Below are 17,547 nucleotides of genomic sequence, written 5' to 3' on the forward strand. Positions count from 1 at the left end.
AAAACTTGAGTTACTCAAAAAGTCAGTCATCAGCTAAGTGATAAGCTATTGTGACTTCTTGGGGTTAGTTTTTTGTTTATTTTTCAGCATGAGATGTGGCTATAGCTTCTCTGCCCAGGATGCACAAATAATTCCTGCAGTTATGAAGTGGGATCACTCAGGACCTGTGTGAAGAGTGCTGCTGGCTCAGATCCCCCTATCACCTACTGAACAGACCCAGGTCAGCTCCCTTCCTTCATCCACCTCCACCCGGGGTCAGGCTATGGCCCTCAGGCCACATTTCACAGAATTTTGGTTCCTCTGTCCCTGAAAGGTCCCAGATACCTCTGAATCCAAGATCACAGCTGCTAAAGGCTTATAGCTTAATAGTTGTAGCAAATTCGTAAAAAAAAAACAAAAAACAAAAAAAAAAAAAAAAAAAAAAAAAAAAAAAAAAATATTTGTAGCAAATTCGTAAAAAAAAAAAAAAAAACAAACAAACTTGCTGTAGCAACAATCCAGTTAAGCACTTGTTTTTATATTTTATATGAATGCAAGCCAGCAACTAATTTCATTTGCTGCTGTGGTGCAGAATTGAAAGATAAATGATTCACCCTTAAAAAATACTTTAAAAATTATTTAGTAACTACTCTGACTACAGTATATATCTTATGGAGGGAGCCCAGTGTAAAAACTCAGTGACGTGCAGAGTCCTGGCTGGATGCAATTAGGAAGAGGGCAGCCCCATGACATGAAATCTGATGATACATTGAACTTCTGACCTATAGGAGAAATCTGATCGCCACCATCCACCTTCTTCACTTCAGCTCTGTTCAGGAAAACAAAAGTCTTCATTCAGTATTCCATTTTCTCCACCCTTCACCTCTGGAAATTTTTTATATAAGCTGAATTAAATATGCCAGACTTCGAGGTAAATGTCCTGAGTGGCTCAGTGATATCCATGGTGCATTTCTGTTTCTTTAGCCATTGTTGTGAAGCCTCATTCTGTTCTGATGAGGCCCTACAGGAAAAAGTGAGGTGCTCCTGTGTCCAGCCTCACTGTGCTTTCAGCAGAATAAAATACTGGCTATAGTACTACTCATTCCATTTTCTCCACCCTTCACCACTGGAATTTTTTATATGAGCTGAATTAGCTATGCCAGACTTTGAGGTAAATGTCCTGAGTGGCTCAGTGATATCCATGGTGCATTTCTGTTTCTTTAGCCATTGTTGTGAAGCCTCATTCTGTTCTGATGAGGCCCTACAGGAAAAAGTGAGGTGCTCCTGTGTCCAGCCTCACTGTGCTTTCAGCAGAATAAAATACTGGCTATAGTACTACTGAATTACTTTGTGTCTGAACTGGGAGCAGTCACTGGGTTTTACCTACTTCAGCCGCATTCTCTGATCTGAAGCACTAAATATTAACCCTGAAGTCCTTATTCAGGATCCCCAACATCCAAGACTAAGTTTGAGGCAGACACAGACTACACAGAGTTCAGTGACCATGCAGGGTTGGGGTGGAAGCACCCAGTAACCTGCAGTGTGTCACCACCATCGGGCTGACACATCTGCAGTGTGGTCCAGAGATAATGAGGCCTTAAAAGACATGGCACCATGGTTGGATGGAGGCCAACAGTCCTTATCTGAGCTCCTGCTCAGCTTCAGGCACGTTGCTCTTTGCTCATCCACAGCTGAGCTCCCTGGGACCCAGGCATGCGTAAGAGGACAAGGGCTCTACCCACCCCTGCTCTGATAAGCTAAAAACAGAACGAAGGTCTAAGTCAACCACACTTGAGCGTGTGATAAAATTCTTTGCTAAACTGGGGCCTAAGTCAGTGTGCTTTTAGGGTGGAACTCAAATATCTGCTCTTGGAGGAGAAAGAACAGGCACAGAAATGGAGCCAAAGGTTCTCCTGGGGTGATGGGCTGGGGTGAGCAGCAAGAGCCAGAGCAAATGGGGAAACAGCCTGGTGCAGGAGGAGGGAGGATTGTTGTGACTGGCTGTGTGGCTATGGCTTGGGAGGAGGAACATTCCTCGTGGGAATGTTGCCAGGAGGATGAGGAAATTGCTTTCTTTTCCAAGTTGAAGCAAGTAATGAAAAAGGGGTGAGATCAAAGGTTATGTGCTGTGGGCAGTGTCACTGAGACACAGCAGGAGTGGTGATTTGGGTTGTGAGGTCCAAAGTAGCACACTGGCTTCAGACCCTGAAAACTCTGAAAGAGTAAAGTTATAGAGATCTTCATCCCAGATAAATATCTGTGTAACCATTCAGGAGGTCTAGGGCAATGGCTTGTGTAGTTGAGGATAAAAATAACCCAGATCTAAGATACCAGCCCCAGATTTCATCCAAAGTTCTGGAGACCAAGTGTTAGCTGAGTCCCTGGAGCTCCTCAATACACCAAGCTGCTACTGCTGGACTTCCTCTCCTCTCTGTTTGTGCTTTCTTAGGGCTTTTGAGCCACCTAAGAGCTCCTTGTTCTAAAACATACTGAAACTTCATCATGTAATAGGGGAGAGCTTCTGTCCTTCTGAAAGAATTTGTGCAAAAAGCATGGAAGGACTAGAAAGAAATGGTTCAGGTTTATGTCTCTTTTGGAAAATGAGTAAATTTCAAAATGGGTGGAGGGGACCATAACTCCCCCAGAAAACACTTCAATACATCAGGAACTACACTCTGAAATTGTTAGAGCTGTGTGTGCAAGAACCCAGCTTCTCACAAAGACACTTCAGCTACAGCCAAAAAATCTGTGAAAGAAAGAACCAACCAACCTCCCAAAAATGCATTCCCCCTAAGGGGAGTTTTGGGCACTGTGCTGGCTGACAAGAGGCTCAGAGCTGTGCAGAAAAACTGTTTCTGGAGATATTCCTACTACACAGAAGGAAAGAAGATTTCATGCCCAAAGGATCTCCTTGATTACATCTCCATTTCGTAGGCACCATCTACAACTGGTTAGAGCCTAAAAATAGCAATTTCTTCTGCTCAGAAGAGACAGAAGCCTCTTTTCTCTTCTTATAGCAGAAAAAAAATTGCTTTGAACTGACTCTTCTAGATAAATAGCACTTAGAAGTAAGAGTAGTGGTCATGATGAATCTCATGTAGGGATTTGCAGTAGTTTTTCATGCCACAGATCACAAATTAATTAAGAAAATCTTGTCTCTTGGAAACTCTTCTATTCACAGTCGCATCAAGTCACTGTAGCAGCAACTTGCATGGAAAAATAACATTAGGGATATTTTTATTTTTAGCTGTCTTAATGAAATATAGCAGATGGAAATGAAGAGGAGAAGCCCATCCTATGTGACTAGCCATCTGTCTGGGGATCAGCAACAAGTGTTTCATGGATCACAGCTAGAAAATTAGTAGGTAATTAACGTCAGTCTTCAAGCTACCCTACAATTCTTCACACTCATTATTCTACTCTATGGAGTGACTTTCAAATGCCACCCAAAGCTGTGAGAGATGTGCTGGTATCACCACCCCTGGCTTTAGAGCACTGAACCTTGGGCTGAACACCAGCAGCTCCTCCCATCCTGCCCACCCTCTCACACAGAGCTGACAGTGGCCACATAAATCCACACTCCCAACTCCCAAGATCCCAAGGACTGTTCCAGTCATTTGCCTTTTCCTAAATTTGCCTTTAAGATGCTCCTGTCCCACCCTCAGTCCTCCAGCACTCCAAGCACTGGGATTTGTGCTGGGCATGCCGTGGAAACCAGGTTACCAACAAGAGCACAGGGTAAAAGAGCTATTACACAAAACTAATTTTTTATGTTGGGTTTATTTCTTGCATATGGCTTTTCCAAGTCCATTGAGTAGCTGGTCTGGAATCTCACTCTCCAAACCCACTCCAATGCCTTCCACACACTGCTCTGCTGGCAGAAGCCTGCCTTCTTTAATGACATCCTGAGCACTGCTAAAGGTCAGGCAGCCTGAGCTTTTGGAGATGAGATACTTGATCAGTGTTGTCATTGTTATACCCTCTTGGTGCCCACACATGCTGCATTACATCTCTGGGTTGCTCTCCCCTTCCTTTCTTGAAAAATCAATGCCTTCTCGCAAGAAAGGTTTTGTATTTCACCATTAGAGAGTAATGGCTGTTCTTCTTTGGTAACAGGATATTGTTATCAGGCTGTTTTAACTTTGTTTATTACCCCCATTCCTCCAGCTGCTACAATTCACTTGATACAGGTTTGGTTATTTTTGTGCTTTGATTTAAGAACAGTGTGCTCCAAGGCTGCACAAGAAATGCCCAAGGAGTGGAGTCAAGGGAGTCATCAGCTTATTTACTGGACTGAGCTGAGCCCAACACAATGCCTTAGGAAATAACCTCTCTTCCTGGAAATCCATGGATAACTGTTAAACTCTACTGTGTGGCATCAACATAATTAATCTTCATAAAACCCTGGGCAGGCAACATCTGAACATGACGTAGCAGGTGGAAATTTTGTTATTCTTCATGCAGGGAAAGTGGCCCCACTTACAGAGCTTAAATCTAGGGAATCCTCTTTGTAGACCTACTTGAGTTTTGGCTGTGTCTATTACTTTTATGGCCCTTTTTTCCTCCCCCCTTCTGAATGAGTAAGCAATCACAGTTTGCTGTCAAATGCCAAATATTTGCAAACATGTTTCAGTCTGCCCTTTGCAAGCTTGAAGGTAGATTTAAAAGTCATGGAAGGGGCTCTGCATCAATACCTTCATCATCTCCCTCCCTCTTCTTTCCAGTCCATCTCAGAAGTGATGAAGGAATCAGGGCTGGGATGGGGTTGGGATGTCAGTAGAGGGATGCCACCAACCAGCCTCTCCCTTCCCACTTCCCTCTGAAAAAGGAGAAACCTTACCTGTGAGGAAATCATTGATATACATCCCAGCTGATCCCAGCTGGGCTCACCTACTGAGGTGTAAATTGGAGCAGATGTGGGGGTTGAGGGTGTGCTGCCTTTCCAGGTGAGCCATTATCCCAGAGCCGTGTCCCCTGTGGGATGCTGGAGCTCACCCTCGTGTGCTCCTGGCTGCTGGGACAAGTGAGTGGGGTGGCTTTGATAGGGTTGATCTGCCTAAAAACTGGGAATTGTAGAGCTTCCCCTCTCCATAAAGACACCTTGAGGATAATCCAGTTAACACACAAAGGGTTGCTGGAGAACTGCAAGGGGAAAGCTTATGAGACATAAAATGCCAATTGATTTTTAATGAAAAAAGGATCAAGAGATTATCTTGAAAACAAACACAGACGCCATGTCATGTGCTTCTGGGCATCCTTTGCTGTGGCCTAGTTTCTGTTTCACTTGCCTGTGCACATCTGGGCATGCACATCTGGAAGGGAGATGGAGCTTCTTCTGCTTTTTTACTGCCTGGAAGCTGAACAGACTCAAGAGCAAGTGTGCAGAAGTACTGCTGCCCGGAGAAAGGTGATCCCCACTTTGCTGCACTCTTAGCTACACTGTAATGTACAGCCAGAAGATACTGGTACTTTACACAAATACACAAATTAAGGTTGTAAAGACGGAAGGGTTGTTCCAGATGTCTCCCCCATTTCTTCTTCTAGAGTTTTGAGCAGCCAGAAGGTTGCCCAGAGACCAAGACAAAGGGAATTTCTTCATGAGCTTTACCTAAGCCAAATTCCCCAACAGTGAACCCGAAAGTTATTTTGGAAAAGCTCTTGGCCTTTGCTATGGTTTCTGTTTCAACCCCAGGAGCAAGGCTGAGCCTTTTGCAAGGCAGGCAGTTTCCTCTTCCCAGGAAGGCTCCAACAAGGAGGCCAAACTCAGACCTGGCCACAAATCCTGTCCATGTGGTGCAGTCACCACACCAGGGCAAAAGCCTGAATCCTGGTTTGAAGCTATCTGGGGATTTGGGCAGGCACACCCCTGGGGCTCTGTGGTGTGCACACCCTCAATTTTTCTCCCAAGGACCATGAGAACCCTTTGCCAGGTCTTACTCTACCTTCTTTTTTCCCACCCATTCTGACCTATTGTCAGTACTTGTAGCAGCAGAGAGCACAGAACTCATTTCAAAATCCTCCTCTGCTCTCATGGCTGAATTAACTTCTGTTACAATCCAGTTTAAATACAGAAAAGCAGAGGCAACAAAGCCTCTGTGAATAAAACGGATCAAACCCAGAAAGGTTCAAAATATACCCAAAAAACATGATTAAAACCAAACAAGGTTAGTGCTAAAAATTTGATACATTTAGTTTAACGGTAGAAGAGGCATAGGGAAAAAAAGAGAAAATAAATAAAGAAGGAATTGTGCGTGGTGTGGCAAAGTGCAGCATGGAGCAGTGTGGCTGTGCTGGCAGCAGGGGACCCTCACCACCCAGAAGCCCAGATGGAGGGGAGCAAGAGACATCGTTGGGACCCCCAGAAGGGTGAATATGTTTCTACCTAACCCCTGTCCCCCCAGCCCCCACACACACTTCTTTCTTTTCTCTTTCTTTCTCTTTGCCTCTTTTAATATTAAACAAAACTATCAAATTTTGGCACCAACATCTAACCTCGTTTGGTTTTAATCTTTTCTCTTGGGTATATTTCAAACCTTTCTTGGATTGATTTGCTTTATTTGCAGAGACTTTGTTTCCTGTGCTCTTCTGTGTTTAAACTGGATCCTAACAACCTCCCAGCTATCCAGGAACTGGCAGCCACGCCTGGTGTCTCCAGGGGCTCAATGACACACGACACAACCATCCTCCCTCTGCACACTGCCATCCCACACAGAGGAACCCAAGCCTTTTCAGGATGTATTTAACCTGCAGCTCTATCTCCTGTAGGGATAGGGCCGTGATTTTTCAAATGACACCACTGGGAATTTGTTGCTCAATTCCAACTGTGTTTCAGGGGATTTGGCAAATAACTCACAGCCTTTTTTAAGGCTCTCACACAAAATGAAGATGAATTTGCAGGCTGTCCACAGAGGCAGACTGCTGGTTCATTATAGCACCAGTTAAATGTTATTTATCTCATTCATTGTCTCATTCTAGTTATTCATTTCCCCCAGAAACCCAAAGAGCTGGACACGTGAGATGGCTGGACAAAGTTCTTCTTTCAACTGTCTTTTTCTGTTTAGGAATCATACCTATAAATATTTTTTCCTGGAGAGTCATAAGGCTCCAGCCAGGGCAAACAACTGCTTATTACAGCAGCTCAGATCCAAAGTTTGCCACTGTTCATGGGGAGCTGGATCCAATGTTTTGGTTTGGCTGGTGGTAAAGAAAGGTGAGCAAAGCTGAGTAAATCAGATCTGAACCATTGCCAGGGACTGGGCTGCTTTCAGTTCATCTTCAGAGAAGCCCATGGCCTGAGCTGCAAAATCAATTCTGGAGCACCAGAAGGGTTTGAGTAAAAGTACATCGCTGATACTCACACTAAATAAATACATGAAGCAAGACCTGCAGTGGTGAAGAAAGCTGCGCTTAAGTGGTGACATTGAATTGCTGAGCTGCACCCTTGGGATTTGTGTCCTGGCTTTGCAGAGGGGCTGCTCCCCGAGCAGGCAGCCAGCACCACTCCAGCTCCTTGGAAAGCTGTGAGTGTTCCCCGGGCTGCAACAGCCCAAAGGGCTCCGGCCCTGCTCTGGGTGATGAACAACACAGCTGCCGGGGCGCTGAGAGGGCACAGAGGGCTCGAATGGTGCCATTTGAGCTGAGGAATCCCAGCCCAGGCTCTGGCAAGCCCCGGCAGGATGGCTCTGAGGCAGGGAAAGGAGCTGGGCTGCAGGAGGTGACCCGGCGCCTTGGGCGGAATGCTCGGCAGTGACAGCACAGCTGACCCCCCTTCCCAACCAAATCCTCCCCTGATTCCTCATCTCACTGCTCAACACAAACACAAACTGCCCTTTGCAGCTGAAGGAAAAGGGCAAACAGAGTTCTTGCCTCTGTCGATGCCATCTCCCGTTCCAGTGTTGGGAGTTCAAGATTCCCTGGCATTTTTCGAAGCCTGAAGGCTGCTGGAATGAAAATGCTTCCCTGCCTTTACCTTTTAAATATAGTGTTTGAGGACTGTTTTCATTGCAGCAATGGTAAGAAACTACAAACAAAAAAAACCACAAGGCAACCCTCAGATTTTTACTCACAAATGGAAGGAGGCAGATATAGAAAAGTGACTACAAGCCCTTGCTCAAGATAAATTACAGAGCAGAAAACTCCATCCTACCCTTCAGCACTGAAGGTCTCTTCTCCAGTAAAGCATACCTCCTGAGCTGGGGTGTTTCCCAAATGAAAACAAGTTTCAGAGCCACGGCTTTGGATGCCATTTCAGTGGGCACATGCATGAATGCTCTTCTGAACCTCTGCCTCCCTAATTACCCCACAGCTAAATACCTGGCAGCTGCTGGAGCTGACAGCACTGGGGATCCTTATGGAACAGATCCTCCATATGATCCTTCCCCCCTTGAAAATGAAAATATAACCAAGGCAGTTCCTGCTGGTGTTGGTTTTATCTGCCCTTGATAAAACATCACCTTCAGTTTCCAAATGTGCTGCCCTCTTTCTTAGGACCAGGATGATCACTAGGCTTATTGGGCTAGAGGAGCAGGAAGTCCAGGCTCTTATCCTTCTGCCTCAATATCTGGGAATTTTATTCCATCGTCTATTTTAGCCACACATTAAATAACAGAGGTGGCACGTGAAAAAGGGAATAAAAGCAATATCCTTATCCAAGTACCCTGTGCCTAGTGAGGCACCTGGTGTGCCAGGTACTCTGCTGGCTGCTTGGGGTTTGGCTGCTGTTCTTCTGGAGCTGGGGGTGCAGTGGGTGCCCTTGGTCACCCACCCCATCCCGGGTGACAGGCTTGAGCAGCAGTGCCTGCTGCCTGTCAGGACATGCATTTTGATCTTACTCATGGCTCAAAAATAGCCAACCTGCTTTACTTTCACATCTGCTCCAGCAGCATGCAGTTAGGTAGGCTTTGCTTCAGCCTCAAAGGGCTGGAGACCAGCCCAGGTCTGAAAGGTTTCAGGGAAAAAAGTGTTATGGGGTGAGAGAAAATAATCCAGGAGAACCTTGCTGCTGCTTCCAGCTGCAGCTCAGGCGTGATCCACCATGAACCCTTTCCTCCTAATTTTTTGTCCAGCCCATGAGCCAGGTTGAAGGTGTGGAGACACGTGGAGTCAGTGCTCTCCACAGCAGAGCTCCAGATCATCTCACCCTCCTGTCTGGGCCTGGTTTTCTTGCAGAGATTACGTGTTCAGGAGCATGGGGACATTGTTATTGGCAATCCTCAGCATGCCTTGCCCAGGGGACTGATGAACCTCCTCACACTGACTGAATGCACACAGAAAGACCTTGCTACTGCCACCCAAATTAGTAAGTGAGGAAGGCAGTGTGTGTATTAAATAATACTCAGCAGTGCAAAGGATTAATTGCCCTGTTCATGTAAGGGAAAGAAAAAAAAAGTAGAGAAAAAAGAGCTTTTTAAAAGCTTAAATTTGGGGCCCATTACTTTGCTGAGCAGCTGGGCCTCCCACACTGTCTGGTTTGAAGTGAATCTCTCACACAGGGACTCTGTGTGCTCAGAGCCCCCACTATCCACAGGCAGATACATGTGTGTGTGTGTGTGAGTGGTACACACCATCAGCTCACAGCTTCCAGCTAACTGGCAGAAATAGCCCGCTAGTTAAGGAGAATCCCATGGTCCTGCCTGATGTCCATCCCAGGACTGCAGCCATCCACTGTTTGCCACTAAAATCTAAGTCCACAAAGGCCCATGGAAGCATCCAGCTGGTAACACCTCACACCAAAGCCCTAGGCTTGGGCTCAGCCCTGGCTACAGGACAAACCAGCAGCAGGAGGGATACAGCAGAAAAACAGCACTAAATAAACCCAATCTTAGCACCAAGGTTGACACAAAAAGCCATAAAACCCTGCAACAATAAAAAAGAAAAAGTGCATGGAAAAAACAAAGTTCAGATGCTGACGTGAAGGTGGTTGGTTTGGAACAGGCTGCCTAAAATTCTCTCTCCTGCAGCCTGTCACATGTCCTGTCCTAGCAGGATTATGGCTTGCACACGTCAGCTTGTATTCATAGCCCTAAAGTTGTACATTCCACAAATGACAGCAAGATCTGAGATGCTGCTTCCCCTGCCCCTGCCCACCCCTGTTGCTGTTTCAGCTGCCTGTTTCATCCATCATCATCCCATCCCCAGCTCCACCTCAGCATATGCTGCAGGACAAGAAATATAATTCAGCCCAGAAGATTCACTGTGAGGTAACCAGCTGTCTTGCACCTCATGAGCCATGTTTCCCATGTCTCAATTAGCAGAGGGAAAGTGGCAGCACTGATGGTGGAGGTCTGGAAGCCCCTGCAAAACAAACTGGGTTCACACTGACACAGAGGAGCATTGTCTCCAGGAGCACAGCCTGCAAAGGCTCCTGAAGTGCTGCTATGGACTTGGAGAGGAATCAGCTCCTGGTGCTCTTCACCTGCTCACATCCTGATTGCCTGCACACATGATTAAGCTGTGACTTTCCCTTGTTTTGCTTTAGGGCTGCAGGGTTGGTTTGTTATGGTCAGATGAACAAATACAGGCTGTGAGTCAGTGCTGCCACTTCTGGGTGCTGGCTGGGGATGTGGTGGTGGCAGTGACACCATACTGGAACAATGCAGGCACAGGAGCTGCACACACAAGTCAGGATTAGCTGAGTGCCTACAGCACAGGCATCCACCAAGACTGTGACAATGGCATTTCCTGATTGTGCTTTACAAGGAACTGTAAAGCATTTTAACAAGGAAATGCCTTGTTATTCCATAAAATAACAGGATAGAACACCCCAGCCTGTCAGCCAGGGCCCAGACTCACAGCCCAACAGTCCACACAGGTCAGCAAGGCTGGTTTAGTTCTCTCCAAAACCCCTTTACTTCTCTGCTAAAAGCTTAAATCCCTCTGATGGCCCTCAGGTGAACTCTTGGCCTGCAGAGAGGAAGGGATTACACAGAGGGGATGGAGTGATGCTGGTAAACCAGCAAGCAGCAGCTGGGAGAAGCAGCACTGATGGGAGGAAGCCAGAGGCTGTCTGGGTCACTGCTCCAGGGGAGGGTTTCCCTATGGAGGCCCATGCTGTGTGCCCACACTCCAGGGAACTGTGTGTGGCTATTTCTGTCCCCTGTGAGCAGCCGGGAGCCCCGGGGTGTTCCTCTTCCAGCCCTGAGTTTCCCCCAGGGCCAGGTTTCCTCCTTCTGTCCCATCCAGCTCGCTGGGCCCCTGCCAGAGGCCCTGGTGCCAAGGGAGGGTGACACAACTGCCATCTCCCTGAATGGAGCTGAGAGGCACAGGAGAGGGACTCGCAGTTATCTGACCCGTGTGCCTGTCACTCTGCTGCTCCCTCACCTCTGGGTCACCCCACTGTGCTGGGAGGACCACCTTGGTGTGGGATTGCAGCAGGGATGTGTCTCACCTTGCTGAGACCTCACTAAGCTCACACCTCAGTGCTGCAATCCACAAAACAAGAGCCCCCAACCAACACAACAGCCCATTTCTGTATTCTCAGCTGTGTTTGGAAACAGCTGAGACAGACCCACCACGGGCTGGGTTTCCACCAGGTCCTGCCCAGGGATGGGGCTTTGATTTGGGGCTGCAGACCTGGCTGGGTGTCAGCTGCTGGACAATGAAAACTGAGCCTGTTCCCCCACACCAGCAGGTCCTGTCGCCTCAGAGCATCTCACTGTGCTGCCTGCAGACAAAAATACTTCCCCAGCTGCCGCCCACCTCGTGCTGGAGACGAGTTTTGGAAACAGCAAATAAGAAACTGAAAATAAAAGGCTGAAAAGAGAGAGATACAGGACTCATAGCAGAAGTGAGAGCGCTAACAATAGTGGTGCTACAATCCACCAGAGCTATAGGACATAATTAAGCACTTGAGTGTCTTTGGGTACCAAGCAAGTGCCTCTCCAGCAACAGGAAACTCACAGAGGTTTAGCAGGAGAGACAGTGTGTCCTGGGCTGCCAGCACGGGCTGGGCTCCCAGCCAGAGACTGCCAAAGTAGAGGATGCATGGACAGTGCTCTGAGGGGCTAATGCCAGGCACTGGTGGGGCATTGCCCCTCTGCTCTGCCTTGGGCTCCACCACACTCCTTTCGCCCCAGCCATGGAGATGTGGGGTTTTCCAGGGGATGAAATAACCACTCCTGCTGGGAGAGTAAAGGCAGAGGGGAGCTGGAAAGTATGGCCACCCCATTTCCCCAGGAAAAGGTGTTTTTGTGCCAGTAAACTTCACAAGGGGATAAGCAAGAGTGGCCCATCAGGTTTGGTTCCTGCTGCTGTGCCCATCCCAATGCCTGTGGCTCCAGTGCCTGGCCGAGTGCCCCCATCATGGTCAGCTAAAAGATGCCTCTCAAGCCAATTTATGCTGCTCTTTAAATTCTGTATGGAATATCATGCATGAGATTGAGTGGAAAATGTCTTCTCTAACTCCTCTAGATGCAGGATTATTTAACTGAGCTACTGTTCCCTAGAAACTTTTGACTCAATATTACAACATTAATACAGGAGAAATTAATACCACAACAGCCCTTGGCTAATCTGTTTTCTCTTCTGAGACCTGGAAAGCTCAGACTGGAATAAGGAAATTTAAAACCAGTTCAGCTCTAAGAATGAGAGGTAGTTAAAACCAGCAAGAAATAGGCGAGGATTTTGAAAACAAATGCATGGTTTAATCAGACATGATCCTAAAAGAAGTTAAAGCAGCTACAACCCAGGAGCACTGTGCCTAGGAGGGGAGACTGATGTGGACATGGCTAAGGGGGCCAGCCCCAAGGGTATCCCATGCACCTGCAGCTGCACAGCCAGACTGGGCTTGAGTCAGAAGAGCTTGAAAGTCATCATTTTATTTTCTCTCATCCTCCCTATTTTTGGCTTCAGATTCTCGGGTGTCTCCTGCCTACTCCCCAAATATGTGACAAGGAGTAGGTTTGAGATAGTAACAATATTAAAATGAGTCAAAGCACAGATTGAGCTGAAAGTTAGCACAAATGCAGGATCAAAAATCTCTCAGCAAAAAATAAAGAGTCAGGTAGGCAAAAGATCCTCAGGAAAAGACTGGGGAGCAAGGGAGTACTGCAGGGGTCCCCAGTGCCACATGGTTCAGGAAATCTCACAGGGAGGTCACACTTCAGACACACCCTGCTCAGCACTGCACAGGCTGGACCAAGGAGCCAAAACCCAGAGTGGAATGGGAGTGATCCCAAAATACAGCCTATGAGGAGAGAGAGGGAGACAGCCAGCAAATAAACAAACTCCAAGGTATTAAAGGCCAATAAGATCTTGCACCCTCCACAGCCACAAAATCTGCAGAAATAAAGATGCTGAATACTGACACCATTTAAAGGGAGGGCACAATATTGTGTCACCATAAAGGTGATGTGCCACTGGCCAAGACAGTACACACACACCTGGCAGTGCCTTATTTTTTGTTTATGCCCATGTTTCCTCTGGGGATATCCCCTGCTTCCTGCAGGGTACATCTTCATGGGATGGGGAGCTTTCTCCAGCAAAGAATTTATGTAAAGAAATTATTAGCTGGCTTATTCCAATCACAAAGTATTTTTACACTTTTAACCAGAAGCTATAAAAATCCAGGAAATGTGGATTTATCATGGTTAAACACCAGCCCAAAGCTACACTGAGCAGTAAGAAGCACAGTCTAGCTTGGTATCATGCAACCCAGCTGCTCAAGGCACAGAGAGCCCAGCAAAGTCTGCTTGAACCATGAGGAACATGGAAACTGCCACTTCATCAGCAGATAAAGCCCTGCCAGTGCTGCCTCCTTCTGAAAACTCTCCTTATGACCTATTCACACTTCCTTCACTTTCTGATTTCTGATTTCAGATCACACCTCACACTGCTTGCAAAGCCCAGCTCACAAAACAAGAACAGTTCAACACCCAAGTGCTGCTGCTGTTGAACACTGTTGGTGGCTCAGCAGAGCTTTGCTAAAGTCTCTTCATCCCTCCAAAAAATCTCCTGCATGCTTCCTTTTGAAGGTTTCTGACCCGTTTGTGTGATTTCCAGGCTGAGTGAAGTGATGAACCCCCTTTATGCTGCTCCTTTATCCACTGTCAGCCCAGAGGAGCTCCTGCACCTCTTGCCCTTCTGATGGACCAGGCCATTTTGAGAAAAAAACATTTCAGGCCATTTTGCAGGCATTTCAAAGAGACTCTGACCAGCAGAGCCATGGGCTTCCTGCAAACCAGGATGGCAGCTGAGCCTGGGCTGGAAGGGGGTGGAGAGCTGCAGTTCCCAGGATGAGCAGCCCCACAGTGACCATGGTGCAAACCCCAGCTCAGCCTGTGCCCAGAGCTGCACACCCAGCTCTCTGCTCACAGCTCGCTGCAGCTCAGCCACAGCTTTGGCCCAGAGGTGACATTTGGGGCTTTATTGCAGATGCAGGTTGCTATGGTGAAATGACTTTCTGAGCACCCTGTAAAGTTCAGAGAAGGATTAAAAATGCTTGCAAAAGCCAGTCATTGATTTGCTGTGCCCAGCTGATGGCAGGTTGTCACCCAGAAAGCAGCAGAGCATTTTCCTCACCTCCTTTGCATAAAACCTTTATTCTGTTCAGTGCTGGTACTGCCAGCCAGATGGTGCTGGGATGTTCCTGGTGCCTTCCTTCCCTCTGGAAATGTCCTTCCTCATTTTCTCATCCCACGTGTGGAAATCTGCACACCCCTGAGCAAGGCAAGGATGGGTACCTTGTGTCTGGTGCTGAGTTTGCAATGCCAAGGTGGGGGGCTGATCCTGCACCCCCCAAAGCTCTGAGCTTGGACCTGGCTGAGCTTCCATCCTTCCTCCCTCCTTCTTTCTCAGGAGGAATGAGACACAAGCACATCTGCACAGGGCAGAAGTGCTTTTTTAGCTGCTGAGCACCCACGCAGTGTTTATTTGCCAGTGAGTCAACTGGACTGTAATGGGTTTGTGGATGCTGCACAATTCACCTCTCTCTTATCTCAGGGATTTTCATTAACTTTCGGGCAATTTTGACAAGGATTGAATTTTCCCCACCCACACACACACAGCCTGCTGTTCTCTCATTAAACACATCAATTAGCAGCCAAGAGTCCTCAGCACTTTTTCTCCCCTGGATTCAGCCTCCCCCATCAGCCTGCAACATTTCCTTGTGCCATTACCCACCCCAAACCAGGTCTGGCCTGAAAAGACTAAAACACTTCACAGCTGATCCACGTGCTGCTCATCCCAGAGAGATCTCTGTGCCATTCCAGGAGCAGAATCCAAATACCCCAAGCAAGGACAGAGCCATGTGTGGCATCTGCAACCCTGCAACAGCATCTGCCAAGAGCACCTATGCAGTGGCAGAATAAGTGTAACATTTTTTATCATTCTCATTCAGAGTATTCAGAGTATCTCAGAAGTATTCCAGCTGCCTTTGCAAACCAGTGAGCTTCCTGATTTCCTTACTTTTAGTCCTGCTGGGGTACAGACAGCTGCACCATTTTGCATCAGTCCAGTTGTTTCCACAAGGTAGAGGCTGATTCATCCAGCCTGGAGACACAGCAGGATGCAGGGTGACCTGGGGGACACCTCCCCACACTCCTGCTCCCTCCTCCAGGTGCTGCTTTCAGCCAGGACAGCAGGACGTGTGCTCTGACCCAGGGCAGCACCATCAGCTCTCCTTTTTCCTTGAACTCAAAGCAAACATCAGCCAAATTTTATTTTAAAGGGAGACTCCAAGATGTGTGTCTGCAGAGCAGGCTTTGGGAAAGTCTAAGGATGACACTGGGAGGAAGTGCTGCTGTCATTGCCACAAAGGGCCTGGCTGGTGGCAGCTCCATCCCTGCCAGCCCTGAGCTAGGGCAGGGCCTCAGGGACACAAGGATATTGATCCCATCTCAGCCCCACGTGCCAAAAGGTGGGAGTGAAAAGCAGATGTGATGTCTGGAAAAGTTTCCAACATGATTTTTTGTTTTTTTTTTCCCCTTGAATGGTGGAAGTGAAAAGCAGATGTGATGTCTGGAAAAGTTTCCAACATGATTTTTTGGTTTTTTTCCCCTTTTCCTCTTCATTTAAGCCCCAAATCTGAGACGGCCTAAGAGGCCCCTGGACACAGCAACTTTCAGGAGCAGGAGATGGCAGCACCCCCCAAACAGACCCCAAATCCCTGGGCATTGGAGGTAGGCAGGGGAAGGTCTGGGGTGGATGTAAGGAGCATCAGCCCCCTCAGCCCTGCAGCCCCAGCTGCTGCTCACCCATGAGTTTAGAACTGCTGTTCCCAGGCAAAGAATGAAGGGAGCCTTTAACACCTCACTTGCAAACTGGAACAGAACTTCCCTGAAGGCTGGAGAAGCAGCAGGAAGGGGAGTGCTGGGGAGCAGCTGCTCAGCCCTTGCAATGCCAGGAAACCTCATCTCCCCCACCCTGCCTGGCTTCATCCCAGTGCCCAGCAGGACCTTTGTCTACAAAGGAAAAGCTTTCCCTTTCCCACACTGGGTGAATCAGACTGGAGGTCCCAGCTCCAGAGGGAAGTCCCAACTGGAGCACTTACAGGGGTGAGGGCAGGGGAGCATCTCCTGAACCCTGGGTTCCTCTGTCCTTCCTTAGTCACAACAGCTTCACCTGGGAGAGCTGTTTCAGGGAACCTGAGGCTTGGCTGCTGTAGGAAGGCAAGGAGAAGGGAATGCTCCAGCAGAATGAGTTTTCCCTCGGGCTCCACATTGTGTTAGAATTGTAAGAGCACCATCTTGTGTCACAACTCAGACTGCTCCTGCTCAGAAGCTCAAGCAGAGTGTAATAAGCACCAATCCACATCTCTTCCCATCAGCTCCCTTCCCGCCATCATCCTAAAGTGTTTTAAAAAGCAGGAAACTATTTGCATTCAAAATAGTTTTTTTTTTAAAGAATGTAACCACACAGATTCACAGCGAGTCCTGCAGGCCCTGCCAGGAGCTAGTGTGGTCCCTGGCCAGAGCCCCTCACAGCAGAATTCAGGGACACTTGTGCACCAGAGATCACCACAATGGTCAGTACCAGCTCCAGACTGTATTGCTCAGACAGGACACTGAAAATGGGAGGTGAAGGCAAAAAGAATCCCAAATTTATGGTTTACTATTTATTCCAAAAAATTGTAGAAAAAAGGAAATGGTCTACCTCAGTAAGTTTGAGGTTTAATTTCCAGCAAAAAAAAGTGGTTTTCAATAAAAGCATTTGCATTGCAAAAGTTTAAAAGTGTGTGTATTCTGCCCTGAACACCTCTTGGTGTAGAAGACTGATACAACTGAAAGAACTTTGTAAAATCTGCCTCAGAAATAGTGAATGCTTTTCCCATGATCCCATGCCCAGTGCAGACAGATTTGTTATTTCCAAAGGCTTCAAACTTCAGTCTCCAAACACCACTTGTAACTCCTCAGCTCAGTTCAGAACTCTACTCTCTTACCTCTCTACACACCAGATCTGAAAAATTCAATTACTTATGCACAGACCTGAGGGGCTCCAGGGCTGCTGCAAGAGCTGAAACATTTCCAGAGTGAAGATTTGTGATGTTTCTTCCCTTTTAATGCAAACACACTCTGCTTTAGCACAGTGCAGTGTGTGACCTGCCTGGGAATGGACATGGCCCCAGAACCATCA

The sequence above is a fragment of the Passer montanus genome, unplaced genomic scaffold (assembly GCF_014805655.1).
Source record: "Passer montanus isolate IOZ18808 unplaced genomic scaffold, ASM1480565v1 scaffold35, whole genome shotgun sequence".
NCBI classification, from domain to species: Eukaryota; Metazoa; Chordata; class Aves; order Passeriformes; family Passeridae; genus Passer; species Passer montanus.